Source organism: Oryctolagus cuniculus, chromosome 1, assembly GCF_051225735.1.
Source record: "Oryctolagus cuniculus isolate XC-2025 breed Fujian yellow rabbit chromosome 1, ASM5122573v1, whole genome shotgun sequence".
NCBI lineage: Eukaryota > Metazoa > Chordata > Mammalia > Lagomorpha > Leporidae > Oryctolagus > Oryctolagus cuniculus.
The window spans coordinates 142309098-142333282 of record NC_142867.1 but is presented as its reverse complement, the minus strand read 5'-3'; the positions used below and the strand labels follow the sequence as shown (position 1 = coordinate 142333282).

Sequence of the window (24185 nt, the reverse complement as noted above, 5' to 3'; positions counted from 1 at the left end):
TAAACAAAGCCTTGGCCTACGGGGTTGGAGGATCAACTGCAAGCCAGGTGCGCAGTATGTGTCTGAGCTCTTCAGACGGCTCAGCAAGGAGTCAAGGAAACTCCATCTAGCAGACAACTCCGGGAACTTGCTGACCTCCAAGTCTCCCACTTCCGTCCTCAGCAGTGGGCGCCTCTCTCTGGCCTGGCTTCAACAGAGCAGCATCCCTTTGCCACGGGGCTTGTCTTCAGGACTGCTCAGATACTCTAGACCTTGTCCTCCATCAGGACACCAAGAACCACCACTAGGACTCAAAAATACCAGTCTTCCCTCACACATTCCACGACACACGATGATTAATTACTTTCCTCTTCTTCCTGACCTCACTTCACTTACTTGATAGGAGACTGTGCTGGCTCTTGATTAGATCAGTTAGAAAGCTGAGTATGGGAGCACATTAGTAATCTTCCTGTCTTTGTCACCTGTCAACTTGGCTCCAAGTTATTCTTGCCTTTTTCCACCTTTGATTCCTCTAGTAATTTATTACTAAGTGAGCTTTATAGAGAAGCCCCCACATTCACTAGGAGATGGGAACTCTGAAAAATACCACAAATGAAAAGATGGTGGCATTCCCTGCTCTTCAGCAACCGGTAGCTAATAAGGAAGCTGAGACCCGCAGCGGATACAAATGCCCTGTGGGAAGGGCCGGGTGCTGTAGGGAGTACTAGGAAGCTGGCACCAACTCAGCACAGAGGTGTCAGATGTTCTCACACAGAAACAACACCTGCACTAAGCAAGGTTAGAGAGTACGAGAAATAGCAAGTTAAGGGTAAGGCAAAAACACAGAAATCAAACGCAGGACACTTACTGCCCTGCACAGGAAGAGTTAAGTTACCATTTGACATGTGTTTCTCAAACTTGAAACAGAAACTGGTGAGAGTTCCCAGTATCATCTAACATAATTTTTATTCTGTCAGTTAAAGATCAACAAACATAAACCAGTACAACTCTATGCTTGCAACTCTTCCACAATTATAAAACAAAAAGTATACAAACTAAATACCAACAAATGAACAAATATAAAATGAATAAAATATAAATTGACCAAATCAATCCAATGTGATCAACGATATGGTCACTGAAACTCAGTTTGGACTACCATGTAGACTTGGTGCTGACTGCCATAGGCAGGTTCTGCTGGGTTTGCCATCACTAGCTTCTATTGTCACTACTTTCTCTTTCAAAAATTATAAAATGGCAAACTCTTAGCTCATTCATGGAATTAATATTTCTACCTCTATACTTTTGTAATACTCCTTCTAGAGTTAAGTATGTTACTTGGAGCCAATATAAACACAGAGACTGCAATCTTATATACCTATTTGGGAGGGAAAGATAGATGATCCAACAGAACTCCCCTAGATCACTCCCCAAATACCTGTAATGGGGCCAAAGTCAGGAGCCCAGAACTCAATCCAGATCTCCCGTGTGGGTGGGAGGAACTCAATCTCTTGAGCTATCACCACTGTCTCCCAAGGTCTGCATTAACAGGAAGCTGGAGTCAAGAGCCAGAGTTAGGTACTGAACCTAGATACTCTGTTGTTGAACATGGACATCGGTTTTTTTGGTTTTGTTTTTGTTTTTGTTTTTGTTTTTTTTTTTTTTGACAGGCAGAGTTAGACAGTGAGAGAGACAGAGAGAAAGGTCTTCCTTCCATTGGTTCACTCCCCAAATGGCAGCTACGGCCGGCGTACTGCGCCGATCTGAAGCCAGGAGCCAGGTGCTTCCTCCTGGTCTCCCAAGCACTTGGGCCATCCTCCACTGCCTTCCCGGGCCACAGCAGAGAGCTGGACTGGAAGAGAAACAACCGGGACAGAATCTGGTGCCCCAACCGGGACTAGAACCTGGGGCGCCAGTGCCGCAGGCAGAGGATTAGCCTAGCGAGCCGTGGCGCCGGCCGAACCTGGACATCTTAACCCTTAAGGTAGACAACCCTGCCTGAAATCTTTGGTTACTCTTTGTTTTGAATTGCAGGCATTGAGGCATTTGTAAATATATGGAATTTTTTAAAATTACCTTCAAAATAAAAAATAGAAGGTAAAATCTTCATAGAGAACCATAGCATCCTAATAAATCCTACCTGCCTAATCCCACTCATCTTTTTAGGCCTGCAAACCTCAGAAGGAGTTTAAGTAATTGTATATTATATTGTAGGCCACTGAACTCACACAGAAAAGCAGTCTTGTGGTTAGCTTTTAATACTATATAAAACCAAATATCTAACTATAATTTCCTTCAAACTCTCAGCCCACGTGACTTCCAGTTAAGATAGCACAGTAAATTCATTCTTTACAGGATTCTCTCTACTTCAAATATACATCAACCACAGGAAAAGTATAGAAAGAGAAAATTCAGGGCCAGCACAGGGCAGGTGAGGCTGTTGCCTGCAGTGCCAGCATCCCACATGGGCGCCGGTTCAAGTCCTGGCTGCTCCACTTCCAATCCAGCTCTGCTATGGCCTAGGAAAGCAGTAGAAGATGCTTCAAGTCATTGGGCCCCTGAGCCTGTGTGAGAGACCTGGAAGAAGCTCCTGGCTCCTGGTTTCAGACTGGCACAGCTCTGGCCATTGTGGCCATTCAGGGGAGTGAACCAGTGGATGGAAGATCTCTCTCTCTTTCTCTCTCTCTCTCTTTCAAATAAATAAGTAAATCTTAAAAAAAAAAAAAAAAAGAAAAGAAAAAGAAAAAGAAAAAGAAAACTCACGTATGGCCAAACTTCCCTGAATGTACCCAATCTTGTCTGATCTTAGAAGAAAGAGAAAACTCAAAAGATGCAGGCAAGCTAAAAAAAAAAAATTGTTTTTAATTTTCTATGGAATAGACATGGGACAGAAACACAAATCCCCATGAGTCTCCCATGGTCCACATCCAAACATAGGCCCACAGAACTGGAAGTCTGGGTCCTTACAAGATTAATGGCCACATATGGCCACAAAGGACAGTCAAAACTGGCCATCACTGCTTGAAGGCACTATTGAAGGTGGTAACTGGAACCCTGTTCCACTTCCATTTCTGCAAGAAGGTCAGTGGACAGGAGAGCAGAGAACATATGCCAGCAGGATCAAGAACTCAGTGAAGCAGCCTGTGACTGCTCAACCAACTAAGTGATCGCTGTCAAAGCTTGTTCTGTTGGGGCGCCATGGAAACCAGAAAGACAAAGCAGAATTCTGGCTGCTCAACAGGAAGAGTGAGCAGAGAGGGAGAAAGAGGCAAAAAATGAGTGAATGAATGAAAACAATAAAAAACATAGCTCATTCAAAACACGTCATTCAATCAAAGTTTTAAGTAACAAAAAATTTAATGTCAATAAAGGCAACTAAGAAAATCAGTCATTAGATCACAAATTTTACTTCATTAAATTAATCAATTCAATGAAACAAACACGTTTAAGATGCTAAAAAAATTCCAACAAAATAAGTATATATAAGGTACTCCCCCCAAAAAAATAAGAAATTAATTATAAAACAAAATGGCAGAATTAAAATAAGAGATGGCTGGGGCCGGCGCTGTGGCGCAGTGGGCTAATGCCCTGGCCTTAAGCGCCAGCATCCCATATGGGCACCGGTTTTTGTCCCGGCTGCTCCTCTTCCTATCCAGCTCTCTTCTATGGCCTGGGAAAGCAGTAGAAGATGGCCCAAGTCCTTGGGAGACCCCGAAGACGCTCCTGGCTCCTCGCTTCGGTTTGGTGCAGCTCCGGCTGTTGCAGCCATCTGGGTAGTGAATCATCAGACGGAAGACTTCTCTCTCTCTGCCTCTCTTTTCTCTCTGTGTAACTCTGACTTTCAAATAAATAAATAAATCTTAAAAAAAGAGAGAGAGAGAGAGAGATGGCTAAAAGACACTCCACTGCAATTTGTGTGAATGAAAACTATAATCACTGAAACAAACAAAAGCAGTAAACAAGGCATTTTAACTAGACAAAACTGAAGAAGGAATTGGTCAATTTGAAGATAATTCTAAAGAATTCCCTCAAAATGAAGTCCAGAAAGAAAAGAAAAATATGAGAAAGAGTAATCAAAGAACATGAAAGACAATTTCACAAACATCTAGGGGTGTCACAGCACCAAAAAAAAGTAAAGAGTGCAGGAGAAGCAGGAGAAAAAGGCTAAGAATGTTCAAGAAATACATGAGTCCTCACATTAAAAGTACATTCGGGGGCCAGTGCTGTAGCATAGGTTAATCCTCTGCCTGTGGCACCAGCATTCCATTTGGGTGCCACGTCGAGTCCTGGCTGCTCTTTAAAAAAAAGTACATACTGAATACTCAAGACCATTTAAATGTACGTGCAGATAATTAAATCAGAAAACAGATCTGCGCAGACCAGAAAACTAAACAGAAAGAAAATCTTATGGGGCAGACAATCTAGCCTAGTGATTAAGATACCCACACCCCACATTGGAGCATCTGGGTTTTATACCCAGCTCTGGCTTCTGACTCCAGCTTCTGCTAATGTAGTCCCTGTGAGGTAGTACAGATGGCTCAAGCACTTGGGCCCTTGCCATCCACATTGAAGACCCAAATTGACTTCCTGGGTCCTGGCTTCAACTTGGCACAGCCCCAGATGTTGCAGGTACTTGTGCAGTGAACTAGCATATAGGAGTACTATCGTTCTCGCTCTCAAATATATACATTTACAAGTAGACATCAGCAAAAATCCTAGAAGCTATCAGGAGCAATCTGGCTTCGAAAACACACTGAGTACCCACTGGATGTACTGGGTCACAAAGCTCTGGCACTGCAGTACAGACCAGCTGAGCTTCCTAAGACCTGTCTGGCAGTCTCTGGAGACAACAAGTGACTGAATGGGTCAGAGCAGCAAACCCAACCCACAGGCATCTTACACTTCCTTAACAGTTAGTGAATATATGGTAAAGCAATTGTCTTCCACGTTAGACAACTCCCACAGAAAACTGCTGAAAAAGCAGACCCTTAGATGCTTCTTGCAATTTCTTCAACTGGAGTTTTGTTCTTCCTGGAGCAGAGACTGTAGATCTGGATTTCTCTTCCTCATCCACCATGCTGCCCCAGCACCACCAAATATGGAATTTACGACTCCTTATTCACCATCACCATGTCCCAACAACTTTGGACCGAGGAACTGATTATACAGCAAAATGAGTGAGGCAACAGGCAAATGCAAAGAGAGTTCACTGCCAGCTACAGTTATTACTAGCTGTTATTTGAAAGCAGTTTTCATCTATATTTCTTCATCGCTTACACACGTGCATGTCACTACTGAAGCTAAAGAGAGGAAAACATAAAGAAACAAGAAGGAGTTATGTGGGAAGGAAACTGATTTGGGGGGATCATGGGTGAATTACAATGTTTAAGATGGTTTTGGAAACCTGTGTAACACACAACAACAATCATTTGTATAAAGATAGGAAGCACAACTTTGTTTTTAAGAAGGTTAGCAAACCTCTCACTTAGCTTCTCCTTGGAAAGCAGAGCTCAGACAAGTTGGAGAAGGTGAAGACCTGAATTCACCACCTCATTTCCAAACAGGCAGAAAAACGTCTCAGCAAAACCAGCCCCTTGATGCTCTCCAGGTGGTGTGCCTGGCAGTCAGCCAAGGGGATCCACGGGGACACAGGCTTCTGGAACCAGCCATGGTGCTCACAAGACCTTTCCAAAGACCATGGCACAAGAGCACCACCTACTGAAATAGCTCCAAGGGCCCAGTTAGTGAGAAACAGTAAAATATGACTACTCAGGGTTGGACTTCAAATCATTTCAGCCTAGCTGGCTGTGTCTCTCTCCTAGAAGTAGAGCTTTGCCAAAAGCTCCCTGGGGGAAAAAAAAAAAAAAAAAAGTGTATCTTTTTGCTCTGCCTCTTTCTCCTTCACCACAGTAAAATGAGCCCCTTCCCTCCCATCCTACCTTAGTGAATTTAGTTCATATACTATTTCTAGATGCCTCTGCCCCTACCTGTTTTCCAAGGGACAGAGAAAACCTTAAGAGGAACAAGGAATTCTAACAGTTCTATGAAGGATATGTATAAAGTCAAGCCATTTGGTCAAACTTTAAGCCCCACAGGGGAAGACTGGAGAAGAATGTTTTTTTTTCAAACTCATGTAAAGATGACTACAAGGGGCCAGCGAGGTAGCATGGCAGTTTAAGTCGACACCTGTGACTCTAGCATCCCAAGTGGGCCAGGTTCAAGTCCCAGCTGCTCTGCTTCCAATCCAGCTCCCTGCTAATGCACCTGGAAAAGCAGCAGAAGATGGCTCCTGTCACCCACGCAGGAGATCTGGATAGAGTTCCAGGCTCCTGGCTTTGGCCGGACCCAAAGCCAGTTGCAGCCATTGCGGCCATCCTGGGAATGAACCAGCAAATGGAAGATCTCTCTTTCTCCCCGTCTTCCTCTAACTCTACCTTTCAAATAAACAAGTAAATAAATAAATAAATCTTTATAGTACACAAACACAATACAACTATAGGCAAGGCAAAAAATGGGGAGGTGGGGTTTCCTTTCTGGAGCCCTTCATGGCTTACCTGAGACCACTGGGTATTGCCAGGTACAGAAGACATAGACTCACCTGAACAAATCACATGAATATTATTACAATGTATTGGTCTGGTGGAGATACTTTATGAGCCATTACACATACAACCTCTACTGTGCCTGCATTGTGACAGAAAAGCATCAACTTCTGTTTATTCACAGCCATGTCTAGGCACCCATTACAGCCACATGAAAACAGAAAGGTGATCTTCAATAAGAGGCAGTGTCCAGGAAGAGGTAACAGGTACTCCCAAAGTAAAGCCATCTAATGCCTTTTAGAGGATACATTTGTTAATTTGTAAATCATAAAAATTTCAAAACAATAAATGTATCTGCATTCCATTTGAATTACTTCACAGAAAAAGAAATATTTCAGAAAAATGCCAATCACAATTCTGTAGTATATAAACCACTATGCTAAATGTATACAGTTTGTATTACATGCTGTGTCTGCTAATGCTGCATGGTGAGGAGCAGCTGTGGTAGCCACACAGAAGATAAAGCCAATTGAGTATGAAAATCTCTGGCAAGAAACTTATTGAAAAAGAACAGTTTTAGATGGGCAAACTACTTAAACTACATAAAACAGAAAATACTCAACCTAGAGTTGGCAAGCCCACAGAATTTATCAACAAAAAGTTTAACATTCGAACTTAGTTTCTAATATAAAATATCAATGCCACAATATACTAACTGGAGTCTTAGCAAAAACTTAGTCATCTTACCAGATTTGGCCCATTTTGATCCTCATTAGAATTTTTGGCACAGCAGACATTTGTAGCCACCTCTCCCTCATCCACTCTCCACCTTACCCCTTCCTAACAAGACCACAAACTTCCCAGTCAGCAGATTTTGGTGAGATTAATAATGGACTCCAATTGGATTAGCACAATAGTCATCAGCCAGGGATGATCTTGGGGACCTGTGACAATGTTTGAAGACATTTTTGGTTGTCATTATTGGGAAGAAGTCAATGACATCTGCGGGCAGAGGTTAGGGACATTGCTAAACATGTGCTAAGTTTTGAATACGGTTCTTCCCCCATGTGCTGGAGACTTGATCTTCAGTATGGCAGTGCAGAGATGGTGGAACTTTCAAGAGCTGGGGTCTAGTGTGAGGTAATTATTGGGAAATTGTGGGCAGTGCTGTAAGAAGGAATTAATAACAGGTTCAAGGAATGGGTTAGTTCCCAAGAAAGTGGGTTGCAGTAAGACACTGACTAAAGGGTATCCCAACATACACTTATTTTTCACTAGTCATCATCATTTTCTGTGTGCCTTTCAATCCATTGAGTCATTAAGAGCTCAATTACATAAGACTATGACACCTGATTCTAGAGACACTGAATCTCAGTTATAGGACAGAAACACTCCACTTGCCCAAGTGAAATGACAGAAGGAATGTTATGAAAAGGCTACAACAAAGATCTCAGGGATGATAGATATCCAAGGGGAAAAAAGAGTTTGAGTTGGACCAGAGAGGCTCATGTCACTGGCCCTCTTGGGTGTCCATGTGTCTACTGCATTGCATTGCTTCTCTCTGCAGACCAGCTCCCTCCCCTGTCTCCTGGCTTCTCTCTTTCCCAACTTGTACATGGCTACATATCTGTTATGCTGGTGGTCAACCTGGCCACACCCCTATATGAAACTTCAGACCAAGGATTCATCATCATTATCTAATCAGCTCAGCATTTCAAGGTTCCTATTTTCAGGAAAGAGAATACAATTGTCTCAGGACAGCCCATGGCACCACTAGTTTCTAGTGGGCCAGTTGCTCATCCCACAAAGATTGGTAACACCGTTACTAACTCTGGGTAGCCTCTTCAAAAATGTGTGTGCAGCAAAGAGGAAATGGTGTTTTATACATGGAATTATTCAAAAATTATACTGTTCTTCTAGTTGAAGCTACCCAGAAATATATCATTTCTATATTTGAGATCTTTGAAAGAAAATTTGTAATGTGTAAACAGAACAGGAATCATTTTTTTTAATTTGTTTTTAGTTTCACGATTCTAGAGAAAAACCTTAGTATTTTGGAACATATTGTCAGATTTTACAATCTGTCCTAAAGTGGCCGGCGCCGCGGCTCACTAGGCTAATCCTCTGCCTAGCGGCGCCAGCACACCGGGTTCTAGTCCCGGTCGGGGCGCCAGATTCTGTCCCGGTTGCCCCTCTTCCAGGCCAGCTCTCTGCTGTGGCCCAAGAAGGCAGTGGAGGATGGCCCAAGTGCTTGGGCCCTGCACCCCATGGGAGACCAGGAGAAGCACCTGGCTCCTGCCTTCGGATCAGCGCGGTGCGCCGGCCACAGCGCGCCAGCCGTAGCGCGCCAGCCGTGGCGGCCATTGGAGGGTGAACCAATGGAAAAGGAAGACCTTTCTCTCTGTCTCTCTCTCTCACTATCCACTCTGTCAAAAAAAAAAAAAATCTGTCCTAAAGTATCTCCAATTAGCAGACTCTCAAAGAAATCCCAGGAATTGAAAGACTATGTCCTCCAATACACTGTACGTACATTCACTGATATGTCACTACTTGGGGAAGAAAAAGGAAAAAGGAGAAGCTATCAACAGTCCCTGCATAAACAAGAATTCTCTGAACTATATCACCACAAAAGTTTAGTACAGGAATGTAATTATACCCGAACTAGCTCCGCAGGTAATTTTAAAAAGATAAAAACAAGGTGGGTGGGTGAGTGAGGAGCTTGGAGCAGCCCCACCGCATCAGTGGCAGTGTTACAGCCCAACCACAGGAGGAGCCAAGCTGCCGCAGCCGTCATCACCGCTGCAGCCAAGAGCAAGAGTCCAAGTGGTGGCCGGGCTGCCTGCCCGCATCGGGAGAACACAGAACCCGGCACCCCGCCCAGTACTGCACAGGCAGTCACGCAGGTAGCAGTGACCTAGACATCCTCTCAACAGCTACACCTGCCAGCAGGGACAAGAACATCTTTGCGATGAAGGTTCTGGGAACAGTAAAATGGCTCGAGGAAAGAAATGGATTTGGCTTTCCTCGACAGGAATGACGGCAAGGAAGAAAGGTGTGTACGCAGGCCTGCGGTGAAGAGGCACCCAGGAGAGCCCTTGGCAGCGTAAGGGAAAACACAGTGCAGTGGCGATGCTGAGGGAGACCGGCTGGGGGAGTCACTGTTCAAGGCGACAAGCATGGCAGGGCTAACCATACAAGGCAATACAATGCCACCGAATGGCCCCAAATACAGCGGCAGGATTAACCCGAAGAGAGCGGAAAACTAGGAAGGACCTGGAGCCCCGGGGGTCAGTCCTAGAAGTGCAAGCACCAGCAAATGCAGCGTAAGCCCAGTACCGAAACTCTGGTGGGCAGGGTGCAGCGGCAGAGGCACTTACAGCCGGGCGGCAAGAGGACCAGTTGCACCAGAGACACAGAATATGCATCCAGGTTTGCCCAGGAAGGCCTGAGGGGATGGCAATGAGCAAGATGAGGAAAATCAAGGAGTGAGACCCAAGGACAACAGCCTCCTCAACACAGATGCCATGGCAACGGCAGTGACCCATGCACATGTCGAGGAAACTCCAAACCACTAGGTGGCAAGAGGACTACAGCTGCTCATCCGCCTACAGCAGCGGAGAGTGCGCGCGCGCCCCGCGGATCGCCATCTGTTCAGTCGCCACACGGAGAGTTCGTGCATCCCCAGCTTCTCATTCCCAACCTCATTCATGTGGTTACCCACGCGTCCCGGGCTCACAGTCCCTACGGTCATCCAGTTCCGTCACCCGGCAGCGGAGAGTCTGCACTTCCCCAGCTCTCCACCTCCACCGTCATGCATTCGGTCACCAGTGGAGAGTGACGCACCCCTAGACTCACTGTCCCCACCGTCATCCGTTAGGTCAGCTGACAAGAATTCGCTCACCGCCCCCACCTTCATCCCTTCGGTCACGCCTAGGCAGTTAGTGTGGCCCCCAGGTTCACCGTCCCCACCGTCATCTCTGCAGTCACCCGGCGGAGAATTCGTGTACCCCACGTACACCATCCCCACGTTCATCCTTGTGGGATGAGTGGAAAGTTGGCAAACTCCAGAGTTCACCATACCCACCGTCACGCTTTAAGATCGGACAGTGGCAGAGAGCAGCATATTCCCGGGCTCGCAGTCCCCACCATCATCCGCTTAATCAACGGGTGGAGAGCTCGCGCATCCTGGGGCTCGCCATCCCCACTACAATCTGGTTCAGTCAGACCACAGAGTTCACAAGGCCCCGGGATCACCATCCCTACCATCATCCATTCGGTAAGCGGGCGGAGAGTTTGTGCGTCCCCCCTCCCCCAGGCTCTCCGTCCCCGGGATCGCCATCCCCACTATCATCCTTTCGGTCTTCAGGCAGAGAGTTCGCCGTCCCCACTATCATCCGCTCATCAGCCGGCGGAGAGTTCGCGCACCCCCAGGCTCGCCGTCCCCACCATTACCCACTCGGTCAGCCGGCAGAGTTCGCGCGCCCTCCCAGGCTCGCCATCCCCGGGCTCGCTGTCCCCACCAACACCCGTTCGGTCAGCGGGTGGAGAGTTCGCACATCCCAGGGATTGCTGTCCCCAGCATCACCACCCTTCGGTCAGCCAGCAGAGAGTTCGCATAGAGTTCGCGCGCTCCCGGGCTCGTTGACCCCACCATCACACGTTCGGTCAGCGGGTGGAGAGTTCGCCCATCCCAAGGATTGCCGTCCCCACCAAAACCAGTTCAGTCAGCCAGCAGAGAGTTCGACCGCCCCCAGGATCACCATCCCCGGACTCACTGTGCCCACCAACACCGGTTCGCTCAGCCGGCAGAGTTCGCGCACCCGCGGGCTCGTTGTCCCCACCATCACTGTTCGGTCAGTGGGAGGAGAGTTCGCGCGTACCCTCCCACCCCGCTTCGTCTTCACCATCACCCATTCAGTCAGCAGGAGGAGAGTTCGCGTGCCCCTGAACTCCTAGTCCCCACCATCACCCGTTAGGTCAGAGGGAGGAGAGTCCGTGCCCCTGAACTCCTAGTCCCCACCATCACCCGTTCAGTCACCCGGTGGAGAATTCGCACACCCATTACCTGTTCAGACAACCGGAGGAGAGTTCTCGCACCCACGGGTTCATCTTCCCCACCATCACCCGTTCAGTCAGGAGGAGGAGTTCCCACGCCCTTTAACTCGTCCCCACCATCACCCGTTCAGACAGCCAGAGGAGAGTTCGCGTGCCCGCGGGCTCGCTGTCCCCACCATCGCCCATTCAGTGAGCGGGCGGAGGATTCACGCATCCCGGGGATGGCCATCCCCACCATCACCCATTCAAACAGCCAGAGGAGAGTTCGCACGCCCGCGGGCTCGTCATCCCCACCATCACTGGTTCAGATAGCCAGAAGAGTTCGCCTGCCCACGACCTCACTGGCCCTACTATCACCCATTCGGTGAGGGGGCGGAGAATTCACGCATCCCGGGGATCGCCGTCCCCACCATCACCCGTTTAGACAGCCGGAGGAGAGTTCGCGCGCCCGCGGGCTCGTCATCCCCACCATCACCCGTTCAGACAGCCAGAGGAGCCCGCGGGCTCGCTGTCCCCACCAACGCCCATTCGGTGAGCGGGCAGAGGATTCACGCGTCCCGGGGATCGCTGTCCCTATCACCCATCCAGACAGCCGGAGGAGCCCGCAGGCTCGCTGTCCCCACCATCGCCCATTCGGTGAGCGGGTGGAGGATTCACGCATCCTAGAGATCGCCGTCCCCACCATCACCCGTTTAGACAGCCAGAAGAGTTTGCGCACCCGCGGGCTCGTCATCCCCACCATCACCCGTTCAGACAGCCAGAGGAGCCCGCGGGCTCGCTGTCCCCGCCATCGCCCATTCGGTGAGCGGGGATCGCCGTCCCCACCATCACCCGTTTAGACAGCCGGAGGAAAGTTTGCGCGCCCGCGGGCTCTGCGCTCTTCATCCCCACCATCACCCATTCAGTGAGCGGGCGGAGGATTCACGTGTCCCGGCGATCGCTGTCCCCACCATCACCCGTTCGGTGAGCAGGCGGAGGATTCACGCATCCCGGGGATCGCCTTCCCCACCATCACCCGTTCAGACAGCCGGAGGAGGTGAGTTCGCCCGCCCACGGGCTGTCCCCACCATTACCCGATCAGGCAGCCGCGGGAGAGTTCGCGCACCCGCGGGCTCGCTGTCCCGTCACCGGTTCAGACAGCAGAGGAAGGAGAGTGCGCGCATCCCAGGGATCACAGTCCCCACCATTCGGTCAGCACGCAGAGTTCGCCCATCCCTGGGTTCACCGACCCGGATTCGCCTTCCCCACCATCACCCGTTCAGGCTGCCGCGGGAGAGTTCGCGTGCCCGCGGGCTCGCTATCCCATCACCGGTTCAGACAGCAGAGGAAGGAGAGTACGCGCATCCCAGGGATCACAGTCCCCACCATTCGGTCAGCACACAGAGTTCGCCCATCCCTGGGTTCACCGACCCGGACTCGCCTTCCCCACCATCACCCGTTCAGGCAGCCGCGGGAGAGTTCGCGCGCCCACGGACTCGCTGTCCCATCACTGGTTCAGACAGCAGAGGAAGGAGAGTACGAGCATCCCAGGGATCACAGTCCCCACCATTCAGTCAGCACGCAGAGTTGGTCCATCCCTGGGTTCACCGACCCCGGATTCGCCTTCCCCACCATCACCCGTTCAGACTGCCGCGGGAGAGTTCGCGCGCCCGCGGGCTCGCTGTCCCATCACCGGTTCAGACGGCAGAGGAAGGAAAGTACGCGCATCCCAGGGATCACAGTCCCCACCATTCGGTCAGCACGCAGAGTTCGCCCATCCCTGGGATCACCAACCCCGGATTCGCCTTCCCCACCATCACCCGTTCCATCAGCTGGCAGAGCATTCACGCGCCCCAGGCTCGCCGTCCCATCATCACCCGTTTGATCAGCGGGAGGAGAATTCGCACATCCTGGGATCTCTGTCCCCAGGCTCGCTGTCCCCACCACTGCCCCTTCTGTTAGCCGGTAGTTTGCGCGCCTCCACCATCATCCCTTCGGTCAGTCGGAGGAAAGTTCGCCCATCCTCGGGATCTCTGTTCCCACCATCGCCCTTCAGCGTGCGGAGAGTTAGCCCGCCCCCGGGATCGCTGTGGCGACCGACCGTCATGCATTCGGTCAGCCAGAGGAAAGATCGCCATCCCTACCATCACCCGTTCGGTCAGCGTGCGGAGAGTTCGCGCGCCCCCGGGATCGCTGTGGCGACCGACCGTCATGCATTCGGTCAGCCAGAGGAAAGATCGCCATCCCTACCATCACCCGTTCGGTCAGCGTGCGGAGAGTTCGCGCGCCCCCGGGATCGCTGTGGCGACCGACCGTCATGCATTCGGTCAGCCGGAGGAAAGACGCCATCCCCACCATCACCCGTTCGGTCAGCGTGCGGAGAGTTCGCGCGCCCCCGGGATCGCTGTGGCGACCGACCGTCATGCATTCGGTCAGCTGGAGGAAAGATCGCCATCCCCACCATCACCCATTCGGTCAGCGTGCGGAGAGTTCGCGCGCCCCCGGGATCGCTGTGGCGACCGTCATGCATTCGGTCAGCTGGAGGAAAGATCGCCATCCCCACCATCACCCGTTCGGTCAGCGTGCGGAGAGTTCGCGCGCCCCCGGGATCGCTGTGGCGACCGTCATGCATTCGGTCAGCCGGAGGAAAGACGCCATCCCTACCATCACCCGTTCGGTCAGCGTGCGGAGAGTTCGCGCGCCCCCGGGATCGCTGTGGCGACCGACCGTCATGCATTCGGTCAGTCGGAGGAAAGATCGCCATCCCCACCAACACCCGTTCGGTCAGCGTGCGGAGAGTTCGCGCGCCTCTGGCTCGTTGTCTCCACTGTCATCCGTTCGGTCAGCCAGCGCGGAAAATTCTTGCGTCCCGGGGATCACCGTCCCCACCATCACCCGTTCGGTGAGCTGCTGGAGAGTTCGCGCAACCCCAGGGATCGCCGTCCCCACCACTACCCGTCAGGTCAGTGGGCGGAAAATTCACACACACCCTGGATCGCTGTCCCCATGTCCTCTGTCCGGTCACTCGGTGGAGTCTGCAGCGCCTCTGGGCTGGCTGCCCCCACCGTCATCCGCTCAGTCAGCCAATAAGAAACGAATGTGAAATTCCAGCAACAGAAGTGAAAAAGGATTTCAACAGAAGACTTTTAAGTGCTTGCTTTTTTTTTTTGCCTGTTGACCAGATTATTGGAAGTTACATTATCTAAGTAACTTTTAATTTTTACTTAAAGATGTTTCTTTTTCTGTAATGACAAACATGGTTTTAGAAAGTCTGGTTTTTCTCAATACACCTTTAATAAGAGTTTCAAACTGTTTCACATATGGTCAAGTTGAAATTTGTTACTTACAACTGGATTGTTTTTTTAAAATCTCAACATACTGTGGTGCCAGTATCCTGACACAGTGGGTTATGCTGGTGCAATGCCGGCTGGTTCAAATCCCGGATGCTGTTTCTGATCCAGTTCCTTGCTAATGTGCCTGGGAAAGCAGTAGAAGGTGGCCCAAATCCTAGGGTCCCGGAACTCACATGGAGACCCACGCAGTTGCAGCTATTTGGGAACTGAACCAGCAGATAGAAGATCTCTCACTCTGTCTCTCCCTCTAACTCTGCCTTTCAAATAAATACATAAATCTTTAAATTAAAAAAAAAAGGCAACATACTGCAAGCACCTGTTAATAACAGTCCTAAACAATTTTTAAAAAATAAATTCTTAAAAAAAGGCTACCACGATTTAGGGAGAAAGAGGGATGAACAGGCAGAATACAGAGGATTTTTAGGGCAGTGAAATGACTCTTTATATTATAATGGCAGATACATGTTGTTATACATTTGTGCAAACTCACAGACTGTTCAACACCAGAGTGAACCCTAATGTAAACTTACAGACTTCAGGTGATGATTTGTTGAAGCAGCTTCATCACTTGTAAGGAACATACCACTCTACTGGTGTATATTTTTATAGCAGGGGAGGCCGTGCATGTGAGACATAGTATCTATGGGGGAATTTTCTACTTTCTGTTCAGTTTCTCTGGGAACTTAAAAAAATTTTCAAAGTCTATTAAAAAAAACAACAACAAACAGCCAAGGTGACAGGAGTAAGTATGGCACAATAAAACTCAAATCTACTCTAGGTGCTGTGAGCACAATAATCTGAATAGCAGGAGCACAGCGGGAAAGGCAAGAGTGGATCTCAATTACATCTGGCAGTAGTCACAGCTCTCACACCCTATATAACAAAATTAATCAGTTCCCTGAGTTCCAATTCCACTAAATTCAGACAGCCAGGTGCTTGTTTTCTCTAGACAGGGAGTATAATTCCGCTGCCTGTACTCTGCGGTATTATCTGCTTCCAAGTTTAGTTTGTGAACTCTTCAACCACCAGGAAATTAAATGCAAAAGCTCTTCTTGGGTCTCCCCTAACACAACCCCCAGGATAATAATGCATTTTCAATGTCAACTAAGAATTTCATAGGGGAGATCTCCCCTCACATCCAAAATAGGAAGTTTTTTGTTTCTGAGCTTGTTTGTTCTTAAAGAAGTTTTCATCCTGACTTAAACTCAGTGTTGTGATAGTACCTCTGGCCTCTGGCATCAATTCCATGGACTTACTTTCCTCTAAACTCTTTTCCTCTGAAAAACAGATGCTACTCGTCCAGTCACAGAAAGGCTGATCTTTGTCTATGCCTAATCCGCTGCATCCTAAAGAACATTTATTTAGGGGAGATAATATCAAGTAACAGTTTAACAATGTCTGTGTGTACCCAGCCTAAGTTCTCATAAAGTGCAACTACTGCTCACTCCTTGTCGTACTACAAGAATTGTATTAGAGCTGGCAGTCCTCAAAAGGTTTTATCACAACCATTTAGTTGACTTTCTAAATCAAAAAATATGAAACCTTATGTCTATGGTAGGTAAAAATCTTGAAATTTTCTACTACCTTACAACATATAAGCTTGGGTTAATTAAAATTAAGTTTTGAGAATAAACTAGCCCACATAGAGTTATTTTTGCCCACGTATTCTTTGTTTTTATTCCTCTCTCCTTACAGTACAGATTTCCTTTCAACATTTGAAAGAGCCTATAAAAGTACAACCATGTCACATAATGACACTTTAATCAATGAAGGACGACACACACAACAATGATCCCATAAGATCCTATCACCTAGTGTTATCACAGTCATCTTCATTTGTGTAAGTGCTAGAAGGTGTTCACACAACAAAGTTGTCTAACAATTCATTTCTCAGAATGCGTCTCCATTGTTAGGTGTGTGTGATTACAAAATGTTGGCATGGTATTTCCTGAGGTTTAACCCCTCATTTTCACTGGGAAAGAAAATTTAGCAAGCCACACTTTTATGCATAAAAAAACATTTCCCAAGCACTAGCTCTGAGAAATATTTAAACATATATGTAAGTACCCTTATCTTACAGTATTAAAGAACATATACACCATAAAATGTCCAGGAGTTAAATGTGGTTTGTAAAATACTCCATTATTTACAAAAGAACTTCAGGGAGATTAATAAGTGACTCCCTGTTTGCTTACATGCTTCATAATTTGTTGTAAGAAACTTTTTAAACACTATAGAAACAACAGAAGAAAACAGGATAACATTAAAAATGCTCAAAGAGGGGGGAAAAAAACCACATCAGTTAAGAATCCCATATCCAGAAAAAGTATCTTTCAAAAGTAAAGGTGAGGCCGGCGCCGCGGCTCACTAGGCTAATCCTCCGCCTTGCGGCGCCGGCACACCGGGTTCTAGTCCCGGTCGGGGCGCCGGATTCTGTCCCGGTTGCCCCTCTTCCAGGCCAGCTCTCTGCTGTGGCCAGGGAGTGCAGTGGAGGATGGCCCAAGTGCTTGGGCCCTGCACCCCATGGGAGACCAGGATAAGCTCCTGGCTCCTGCCATTGGATCAGCGCGGTGCGCCGGCCGCAGCGCGCCGGCCGCGGCGGCCATTGGAGGGTGAACCAACGGCAAAGGAAGACCTTTCTCTCTGTCTCTCTCTCTCACTGTCCACTCTGCCTGTAAAAAAAAAAAAAAAAAAAAAAAGTAAAGGTGAAATAAAGACTTCTCCAGATGAAAAGCAAACAAAAAAAGGGGGGGGAGGGGAGGCCCGGTGCTATGCTATAGCAGGTAAAGCCACTGCCTGCAGTGCCGGCATCTCATATTGGCACCTGCTGGAGTCCCGGCTGCTCCATTTCCAATCCAGTTCTCTGCTATGGCCTGGGAAAGCAGTAGAAGATGGCCCAAGTTGTTGGACCTCTGCATCCACATGGGAGACCTGGAAGAAGCTCCTGGCTCCTGGCTTCAGACTGGTCCAGCTCTGGCCCTTGAAGCCATTTGGGGAGTGAACCAGCAGATGGAAGACCTCTCTCTCTCTCTCTCTCTCTGCCGCTATAACTCTGCCTTTCAAATAAAAATAAATAATTTTTTTAAAAAACTGAATTTGTTGGTACTATTTCTTTGTTATAACACCAAAATTCTTCAGGCTAAAAGTAAGTAACCTCAAAAGGTAATTCTGATTCACATAATTTAACAAAGAACATCAGTAAAGGTAATTATACAATTATAAATGCCTATTTTTCTCATTATTGACATGAAAATTAATTGTACAACACGGTATGGACATAATGTTCTCTTGGGCCTATAATTTATAGAAATGTAAGGTATATGTAATACATTAACCAGTAATAGCTTAAGTTTATAAGAGCAAAACTGTATTAGGCTAAATAAACACTTGCAACTACATATGTTAAAGTACCAACAGCAAAATACTGAGTTTGTGACATTAGGAATGTAACAGGTAAAACATTAATACCACAAAAAGGAACAGAAAGGAATATTTACATAGCAGCAATTTCTATTTATCACTGGAATTAAGATAGTTAAAATGGAGACTGGTAAACCTTCCAGCAATCACTAAATAAAAATACTCCAAAAAGAATAGTGAGACTATCATTAAAGAAAGTAAATTGTTACAATAGGAAATATTCATTTAAAACAAAGGGACAAAAAAAAAAAAAAAAAAACAGAAAAAGACATAAATGATACAGAAAACAAAATGGTAGATATAAACCCAACTATGTCAACAGTATCACTGAATGTGAGTAGGATAAACAACCCAATCAAAGGCAGAGATTATCAGGCTGGATTAAAGAAAAATATGATCCAACTCTATGCTGTTTATAGAAGACATACTTTAGATTCAAAAACACAGGTTGGAAATAAAATGATGGAAAAGCTATGCAAATACAATAAAACTAAGTATAGCTATACTGATCTCAAACAAAATAGACTTCAAAAATGTTCTTAGATAGAAAATAATATAATGCATGTGTTGTGGAATATTATTAGACATTAGCAACAGGAAAACATGAAGGAAATTAAACACATTACGAAATAATCATGAGTTAAAGAATTTGAAAAGCAAAGAAAACTCTTTGACATGAATAAAGGTAAAGGCACAGCAAACCAAAATCCATGGGATGCAACTAAAGCAGCATTTACAGAGGAAGCTGCAGGTGTAAATGCCTGTATTAAGACAAAAGAAAGCTCTTGAATCAATAACCTAACCTCCTACCTTAACACAAAAAGAAGGAACAGACTAGAACCTAAATCAAGCAGAAATAATATTAAAGTGGAAATCAGTGAAATAGAGATTAGAGTAAACCAACAAATTCAACACTTGGTTCCTTAAAAACATAAACAAAATTAACAAATCTTTAGTTGGACCAGTAAAAAAGAAAAAGAAAATTCAAATTATCAGAATCACAAATGAAAGAGCAGACAGATATTACTACCAACTACATGAAAATAAACAATAATTCAAAAGGAATATTACGGGGCTGGTGCTGTGGCATAACGGGTAAAGCTGCTGCCTTTAGTGCAAGCAACCCATATGGGCACCAGTTCAAGACCCGGCTGCTCCACTTCCTACCTATCCAGCTGTCTGCTATAGCCTAGGGAAGCAGTGGAAAATGGCCCAAGTGCTTGGGCCCTTGCATCTGTGTGGGAGACCCGGAAGAAGTTCCTGGCTTCTGGCTTCAGATCAGCTCAGCTCTGGCCATTGCAGTAATTTGGGGAGTGAACCAGCAGAATGGAAGATCTTTCTCTCTCTCTCTCTCCCTCTCTCTCCCTCTCTCCCCCTCTCTCTCCCTCTCTGTCAGAAGGCCCTCACCACAGGTGAGGAGAAGCCAGAGCCATGCTCTTGGTGGTCCAGAACTGTGGGCTAAATAAATCTCTTCTCTTCTGTCAACAGAAAACAGAATACATCCCACAACTTATTACTTTTTTTTTTTTTTAAGATTTTATTTACTTATTTGAGAGACAGAGTAACAGACAGAGAGAGGGAGAGACAAAGAGAAAGGTCTTCCATCCTTTGGATCATTCCTCATATGGTCACAACAGCCAGAGCTGGGCCAATCCGAAGCCAGGAGCCAGGAGCTTCTTCCAGGTCTCCCATGTGGGTGCAGGCACCCAAACATCTTCCACTGCTTTCCCAGGCCATAAGCAGAGAGCTGGCTCAGAAAAAGGGCAACCAGGACAAAAACCAGCACCCATATGGGATGCCAGTGCCACAGTTGGAGGTTTAATCTACTACACCACAGCTCCTACGCCCAACTTATATTTCTAACAAAAAGAAATCAATAGCTTTCTTCAAGATTTCTCCAGTAGGTAGAAATAATCTCTCCAGCAAGCCTAAATGCCTCTCAGCAAAACTACTGACACAAGCAAGAGAGTCAACAGTGAGAACAAACACCAGTGTCCTGGGACAGGCTGTGTACCACACAAACCTGAGAGCCCCAAATTTGTTTACTTTACTGTACCACAAATATTAGAGTTGGAGGTTTCCAGATTTTGCTAAGCCAGTTCCTGCTACATTCAAAATATGGTAATATAAGAGGGTTTGGTCAGCTCTCAAGTCATGGGTTGTATAAACACTAGTTTACAACAAAAATGACTATAAAAGTGGTATGGTTCCTATTGGTAATATTAAATTAAATTTGAGGTCTTTTATTTTTCTAGCTGCAAATAACAAGGAGAAGAGTCTACTTGACAGCATGACTCAAATTTAAATAAACTGTAAATTTCTCAACATAACTTGAAAAGTTCAGTTCAGCCTCTTCTCATGTACAAGACTGAGCACAGCTGAGTTTATAATTTTTTTAAACGATTTTTTTATTTATTTGAAAGGCAGAGGCAGAGAGGGACAGAGGGTCAGAGGGACAGAGGGACAGAGGGAGAGAGAGAGGGAGAAAGAGATATCTTCCATCAGATGGTTCACTCCCCAATTGGCCACAACAGCCGGAGCTGTGCAGATCCGAAGCCAGGAGGCAGGAGCTACTTCTGGGTCTCCCATGTGGGTGCAGGGGCCCAAGGACTTAGGCCATCTTCTACTGCTTTCCCAGGCCATAGCAGAGAGCTGGATCAGAAGTGGAACAGCTGGGACCCAAACCAGCACCCATATGGGATGTCAGTTCTGCAGGTGGTGGCTTTACCTGCTACACCACAGTATTGGCCCAGAGTTTGTAAGTTAACATCCAAACACATCACAAACAAAATGGCTTCCAATCCCAGCTCTGTTCCACACAGTACTATTAGCTGTGTGGCCTAAAGTATTTCATTTCTCTCTAAATAAAAGGGCAATGATACCTACATATCACACAGTATGGAAAAAAAATTAAATGGGATATTAACAAAAAAGTGCTATATTTGTTAATAATAGAAAAATATCATTCAAGGTCTGAAGTGTCTGCCTCTGCCTCCTTTCTCTCTCTCTCTCTCTCTCTCACACACACACACACACACACTACACAAACGAAAAAATGAAGTCAAAGAATAAGGGAGAAAGCACAATTTTTTTTATATTCCTTCTGAAGACAGAGAAAAAACAACTTTGATACCCAGCGGAATATGGTGATAAAAAAGATGATATGCTTCCAAGGAGGACTATGAGGAAAAGTTGTGGATATAAGCTAAATAAAATAAAGGAAGAAAGAATCAAAGACGAAGTCTGTTATCAGGAGCTCCAGGAAGGACATAACTAAGGTAGGCTCTGAGATACTATAATTTAAAATCATTACCATATCACAAACTAAATAGCTAATATTCAGAATAACAAAATAGAATGCTGTCACTTCTGAAGAATTTTACAATTAACAATACACTGTATGTTCTTTATATATATAACAACACAAAAGTAAAATTAATAATGCCATGCAAAGGACGTGAACAATACACACATCAATAAACATATTTACTTTCATTCAGCAAATATCTACTGAATGCTGACTAAATGAAGAATAGCACTGCCAATCAAAAAAAAAGCAGAATAAAAAAAGGAATTATTATTTTTTTTTGACAGGCAGAGTGGACAGTGAGAGAGAGAGACAGAGAGAAAGGTCTTCCTTTTCCGTTGGTTCACCCCTCAATGGCCGCTATGGCTGGCGCGCTGATCCGAAGCCAGGAGCCAGGTGCTTCTCCTGGTCTCCCATGCAGGTGCAGGGCCCAAGCACTTGGGCCATCCTCCACTGCCTTCCCGGGCCACAGCAGAGAGCTGGACTGGAAGAGGCGCAACCTGGACAGAATCCGGAGCCTCAACTGGATTCTGAACTCAGGATGCCGGCGCTGCAGGTGGAGGATTAGCCTATTGAGCTGCAGCGCCGGCCTAGGAATACTCTTTTGCTTGTCAAATTAGCAATTAAAGAATAATTCTCAATGCTGGCACTGATACACAGAATATGATTTAATGGTATGGAAAACTGCTCATGTTAAATTGTTATATTTAATACTTTACAACACCAAATACAATATGATTGCAATTTTCTTCTGTAATAAAACACAGTCACAAATTACTAAAAACTAGAAAGCAGCTACCACAATGTTAACAATAGTGACCTTTGGGTGAAGGTTGTTTTTCTTTATTTTCTTCACTATACTTTTCATTAATTTCCAAATTTGCTGTGATAATCATGGATAATTTCTGTAACCAAGACAGTGATCTTTGTGATTTATACTTAAAATATCCCTTCCACTTGAACCAACTATGCTAGTTCCATTCCCTTAATCAATGACTGCATCTTGGCCCACAAGAGTCAAGGACACATCTGGTGCTGGAGCTTCCAGGAACGGTTTCCTTGTTTCTCAAAGGGAAAGCAGGAGACACACTGCTTTCCTTTAATATCAGCATTCCACATGTGAATCACTGCTTATCATTCAATACATGTTTACCTAAACAAACCTAACTATCCAGCAAACACCCAACTAGGCACTGTGGCTAATGAAAAGATAAATAATCTTTTATCTTCAAAACTATAATATAGTAGACCAAAAACATACTGTCTGGTACAGTAACAGATATACAAACAAAACCTGCAACAGTGTGAAGATGCTCTAATGGTAGCATACACACAACACACTGGGGACACACACAAAAAATACTTCACGGGGCCGGCACCATGGCTCACTTGGTTAGTCCTCCGCCTGTGGTGCTGGCATCGCATGTGGGCGCCAGTTCTACTTCCAATTGCTCCTCTTCCGGTCCAGCTCTCTGCTGCAACCAGGGAAGGCAGTGGAGGATGGACAAGTGCTTGGACCCCTGCACCCGCATGGGAGACCAGGAGGAGGCTCCTGGCTCCTGGCTTCGGATTGGCGTAGCTCTGGCCGTGGCGGCCATTTGGGGGGTGAACCAGCAGAGGGAAGACCTTTCGTTCTGTCCCTCTTTCTCTCACTATCTAACCCTATCTATCAAATAAATTAAAAAAAAAAAAAAAAGACTTCGCAAACCATAAGAGTCTTCAAAGATAATTACTGTTTACATAGAGAAAATGGGAGCATCATCAAAACCCATGCCCATACCCCAGAGGTATGGGAGGGTATGACGAGACACTCACTTATCAGTAGGGCTCTGCCAGGTTCTAAAGGCAAATCAGGCATCCTTTAGGCAATGGTGCAGCTTTATTCTTTACAATCCAATGCTTTATGTTTAGCATATTCTGGTTTTCACATCATGATTTCTACACTACAAAAAACAGCTCATGGTACATGTCATTCTGCTGGGGAAAAAAGTAGATAGACCCAAGATAACACTTGGGTGTCTATTTTGAACATGTGACTATAACAATACCACACTTCCAAGTTAGGAATGTCACCTCATAGTTCTAAAGCCATCTCTAAATAAAGGGGGTTATATTTGCTAGTACTTCTGAGTCCTAAAACTGTCTTAACAGTTAAATACAAAAATATTATGTTATCCACTCTTCTTAAAAAAATGTCTCATGTATTCCTTGGAGGTAGACAGGTAGATAGAGAGAAAAAGAGAGAGACTATCCCATCCATTGATTCACTCTCCAATGCCCCAAAGCCAGGAGCCAGGAAGACATTCAAATCTCCCACATGAGTGTCAGGAACCCAATTACTTGAGCCATCACCACTGTCTCCCAGGGTCTGCATAGGCAGAAAGCTGGAATCAGAAGCCCGAGTCAGGAATCAAACTCAGGTATTTCAATATTGGATGTGGACATCCTAACTGCTAGGCTAAATGACCACTCCTTCCTATATTTTTAAAAAGGGCACCCTAAAACGCAGATGAATAATCTGAGGTCTGACTATCATTAAGAAGTAATGTT

General features: G+C 46.2%; 1 protein-coding gene across 8 annotated transcripts in view; it reads right to left on the bottom strand.

The window, feature by feature from the left end:
* FANCC (FA complementation group C) overlaps positions 1-24185 on the bottom strand; it is a 250334-nt gene that overhangs the window by 185168 nt on the left and 40981 nt on the right. The window contains exon 1 of one of the 8 annotated variants that reach the window (XM_070049804.2): positions 14545-14603. The exons of 6 other annotated variants lie outside the window; for them this stretch is intronic. The gene's annotated coding sequence lies outside the window, so the exon portion shown is untranslated. Of the gene's footprint in view, positions 1-13699; positions 13830-14544; positions 14604-24185 lie in introns of those variants that run through there. One more of the 8 variants, XM_070049805.2, reaches the window with a different exon arrangement.